At 38.2% G+C, this 5403-nt stretch overlaps 1 pseudogene; it reads left to right on the forward strand.

Moving 5' to 3' along the window:
* LOC109820847 lies at nt 763-4833 on the forward strand (annotated as a pseudogene).

The following is a 5403-nucleotide window of genomic DNA, read 5'->3' on the forward strand; positions in this document are numbered from 1 at the left end:
TATATTTAGGTAAGAGTACATAGACCACATAGACATATCTAGCTATAATCTCTTCATTTTAGTGCATCCTACCCTTGTCCTCGCTGGACAATCACATGTGCTTCGTATTAACATCCTATCAGTATTTCCTAAGTAATTAAAGATGCAGACCAAGAATATCGAAGCGTGAATACATAACAAGGGTTTGATCATATATCACGGAGAGCTTCCACTCTTGTATTTCCACAGCCTGTCAAAAATCTCAAAACAGAAACCTAGACCATTGAAGTTTATTTCCCCTTACCTTTGCTGGAGAGCAAATAATCCAACTTCCACCTTAAGTAAGTCCAGGTCTTCCACTGATGCCTAAGGATAAAAGTCCAGGTCTTCCACCTTAAGTAAGTCCAGGTCTTCCACTGATGGTTATTTATCGTCCACATTTGCATTACGGTTGAATATTCCAATAACTTCAATTCTTGAAAGCGAGGCTACTGCTGACAACGTCCACATTTGCATTACGGTTGAATATTCCAATAACTTCAATTCTTGAAAGCGAGGCTACTGCTGACAATTCTTTGATGGTGCTAAACTTTTAATCTTCCAATAACTTCAATTCTTGAAAGCGAGGCTACTGCTGACAATTCTTTGATGGTGCTAAACTTTTAATCAACTAAGATTTTAGCTGAGACTCATGTATGAAGACCGAAAGACCTTAAAGCTATAAATAGATAGTGAGAGTTCGATCAAAATATCATTCATATCACACTTGCAGAATCCATTCCAATGTCACAACAGTATGTTTTTTCAGTGTTTACGGCTCTCATCCTCCTTTCATGTCCACAAGCTTCCACATCCACCCCCACCTTCAATCCAAAGCACGACAATTTCACTGATTGGCAAGCACTTCTCTCCTTCAAATCCATGATATCCGGCGATCCAAGGAGATCGTTGACCTCGTGGAATGACTCTGTTCATTTTTGCCGGTGGCTAGGGATCACTTGCGGTGGACTCCGACATCCTCAGAGGGTTGTATCCGTGAACTTGAGCTCTCTTAATCTGGTTGGAGTTATTTCAATGGCCATAACCAACCTCACATTTCTCAGAAGGATAGATCTCTCAAACAATCAAATCAGTGGATCCATCCCACAAGCGATTGGTGGCCTTCCTCGGTTGCGATATCTTAACTTGACTTTGAATTCTCTTGAAGGAGGTATTCCTGCTTCACTCTCTCACTGTTCAAAATTAGAGGCACTTTCTCTGAGGGATAACAAGCTCCAAGGTGAAATTCCAGTCAGTCTCAGCAATTGTTCCAGCCTACAGGTCCTAAATTTAAGAAACAATAGCCTCACAGGACGTATACCTTCTTCGTTAACAAGCCTTTCCTCGCTTTCTTTCCTAGCTTTATGTGGAAACAAGTTATATGGCAGCATCCCATCTAGCATAGCTAACCTCACCTCTCTAACTGAACTCTTCCTAAACAATAACAGCCTTAGTGGCAGCATCCCATCTAGCATAGCTAACCTCACCTCTCTAACTTTACTTTACTTGTACAATAACGAACTCACTGGCAACATCCCACCGAGCATAGGGAACCTCATTTCACTTACTAACCTTGCACTTGATCGTAACCAATTATCAGGAAGCATACCACATTCAATCGGTAGGCTTTCTGAACTAGATGAACTTCTTTTGTTTTCCAACAGCCTCTCTGGAGACGTACCAACTTCATTGTGGAATCTCTCCTCTCTTTCTTTTCTAGACATGTCATATAACTATCACCTATCTGGTTCACTTCCACCTAACATAGGTCAAGCTCTTCCTCTGCTTGTAGTTTTTGCCCTGGTCGATAACCAATTTCATGGACCTATCCCAATGTCATTGTCCAATGCATCCCATCTTGGAGAGATTGCACTTGCTGAAAATAGATTTACTGGCATAATCCCTCCTAGCCTTGGACGTTTATTAGAGCTGCAAATACTAGTTCTGGATGGTAACCACTTAGAAACCACGGAACCTGATGGATGGAATTTCCTAACCGCTTTGAACAATTGTACCCAGTTGGAGTGGTTGACCCTAGAATCAAATAATCTTCGTGGCATGCTACCGAATTCCATCGCCAACCTTTCCACCTATCTTCAGCGTCTTGATATGGGTAATAACTACATCTCTGGAAAAATATCTTCTGATATCGGAAACCTCGTAAACCTTACGATACTTAATATGGATGGAAACTCGCTTTATGGCTCTATTCCTTCAAGCATTGGGATGCTTCCGAAGTTGAATCTATTGGCTTTGGGCAACAACAAGCTATCTGGAGAGGTTCCATCTACCATCGGCAACCTTACTCAATTGAATGAACTTCATCTAGATTCCAATGAACTAAGCGGGAGTTCCATCTACCATCGGCAACCTTACTCAATTGAATGAACTTCATCTAGATTCCAATGAACTAAGCGGGAATATACCAGCAAGTCTTGGAAAGTGCCAAATTGAATGAACTTCATCTAGATTCCAATGAACTAAGCGGGAATATACCAGCAAGTCTTGGAAAGTGCCAAAGTCTAATACGTCTAGACCTCGGATATAACAGACTTACGGGTAGTATACCCAAACAAGTTGTCTCCATTTCTGTCTCCATAAATTTAAGGTTGGCATCCAATTCACTGTCGGGGTTAATACCATCTGAAATCGGGAGCTTAATAAATGTGAATATATTAGATTTCAGCATGAACAGATTGTCTGGTGAAATCCCTAGCACTCTCAGTGAGTGTCAAGTGCTGGAGGGACTTTATGTTGGTGGAAATCTCTTTCGAGGAAGTATTCCTTCTTCTTTAGCCTCGTTAAGAAGCATCCAGAAGCTCGATTTTTCAAAAAATAACTTGTCGGGAAAAATACCTGATTTCTTACAGGATTTTCATGGCCTAGACTATTTGAATCTGTCCTTCAATCTTGTCGGGAAAAATACCTGATTTCTTACAGGATTTTCATGGCCTAGACTATTTGAATCTGTCCTTCAATAACTTTGAAGGTGAAGTGCCACTACTTGGTATGGCCTAGACTATTTGAATCTGTCCTTCAATAACTTTGAAGGTGAAGTGCCACTACTTGGTGTGTTTGCGAATGCAAGTGCAGTTTCAGTTATTGGAAATAGTAAGCTTTGTGGAGGGAACCCGGAAATACATTTGCCAGCTTGCCCTTCTGAACCCTTTAACAAGAAACATCACTCACGTACAGTAATAGTGATCTGCGGGAGTACTATTTTACTTATATTTGTGATTCTTCTTTTCTGTTTCCTCATAGTCCGATGCCGTCGAAAAGGTTCAAGAAGAAAATATCTTGACTCATCACCCACAATCGAGCAAAATGTGAAGGTCACTTATGGTGATCTAGTGAGAGCCACAGATGGATTTTCTGAGGACAATATAATTGGGACTGGTAGTTTTGGTACAGTATATAAAGGACTACTCGATGGTGAAAGTAGGAAAGTTGTTGCTGTAAAGGTATTGAACCTTCAAATACAAGGAGCATCGAGGACATTTATAGCAGAATGTGATGCTGTGAAAAACATCCGGCATCGGAATCTTCTCAAGATCCTTACAGTATGTTCAGGTGTGGATTTCAAAGGTAATGACTTCAAAGCTGTAGTTTTTGAGTTCATGGAAAATAGAAGTTTAGATGATTGGTTGCATCCCAAAGCAAACGAGCAGTCCAAACCAAAGAAATTGGAGCTTACGGCAAGGTTAGATATAGCTATTGATGTAGCTTATGCTTTGGATTATCTCCACCATCAATGTGGCAAACCAATTGTTCACTGTGATCTGAAGCCAAGCAACATTCTTCTGGATGATAATTTTACTGCTCATGTTGGTGACTTTGGGTTAGCCAAGTTTCTCAAAAAGGTTACCTCTCAGTACTCAACAAGTTCAGCTGGTCTCAGAGGAACTATCGGGTATATTGCTCCAGGTAAAAACTTATACTTTCTTGATTTCGTTACTTTTATATATGTTGTATTATTTTCTTAGGCCAAAATTTTAAAAGAGAAAGCAAGATTACTATCTGAACCTTAAACATCACGGTAGATTTTCCTTTTATAGTTGAACACAATGCACTGTTTGTTTTTCTTCACACGTGCAAGCTTCAAATGCATACATGCATGTTTTACTAACACGTTCTGTTATGTTCTGAATTTAAAGATGTAATTTTATTATCATAATTAAACTATGACACCTATGTGTTCATCTTACGTACTTCACTGAAAATTAGCATTCCATATATTGCCAAATTAATTTGATAAGGAAAACGTAATACTCAGTCTTACTTTATTCTTTCTCTTGGAATTATCTCAGTGTAATCCATTCTAATTGCTTCTATGTATTTCACCTATAACAGAGTATGGAATGGGGAATGAAGTTTCAACTTGTGGAGATGTGTATAGCTATGGGATCCTTTTACTGGAAATGTTTACAGGAAAGAGACCCACTGATGATATGTTTGTAGGAGGTCTTACTCTTCCTATGTTCGTGAAGATGGCATTCCCTAAAAAAATCGCAGATGTCATTGACGCTCATTTGCTCACACCAAGTGATGATGCTGAAAGCATGAATTATGCAAGAGCAACCAACTGTGTGGCTTCAATTCTTAGAATCGGTCTCTCTTGCTCAAATGAATTACCAGCAGAGAGAATGGAGACGGACGAAATCATCAAGGAACTGCATATTGTTAGAGATATGTTCATGAGGAATGGAAATTATGGGGAGAGACAGAGAGTACTGCAGAGTGGTGAAGGTACATCTACAAATATTCACTGACAAACATACTTATTTTCAGCGTTTTAAGGCTATAAGAGCATGTATGGCAACATACTTATTTTCACTTTTAAGCATTCTTTTATTTATAAGTTGTCACGATCATGTTTGATAAGTGTTAGTTATTACTTATTTTTAACTTATAGATAGGAAAAAAATAAGTTGAGATTTTTCAACTTAATTCTTTGGCCATTTATAAGTAGATTTATTTATTGATGTTAAAAGACTATCTTACCCTCTAACAAAATAAATAGAAATAGGTAATAAGTAACTTATAAAGAGTTACAAAATAAGTAATAACCAAACATGCCCTAAATAACACTTAAATTCCCTATTGTTTTACTAACTTTGTACTGAAATACCCTAAGGGGGTGTTAGTCAATTGGGACATTTTTCATGCAAAATGGGATAATTGTTAAAGTGGAATAATATTTCGCTAGTGGGATATTTTAGTGGGATAATTAGGAACAATTTTGTGAAGCGGGATATTTTGATAAAATAACGTGGGATAAATTTTTATAATCATGAAGTATATATTTATGCATTTTGAAGATATAAATACTATTTGCTTACAAGAATGTTCGTTACTATTAAATAACTTTTGATTAGACTATAAGAT

Source organism: Asparagus officinalis, chromosome 8, assembly GCF_001876935.1.
Source record: "Asparagus officinalis chromosome 8, Aspof.V1, whole genome shotgun sequence".
Classification (NCBI taxonomy): Eukaryota; Viridiplantae; Streptophyta; class Magnoliopsida; order Asparagales; family Asparagaceae; genus Asparagus; species Asparagus officinalis.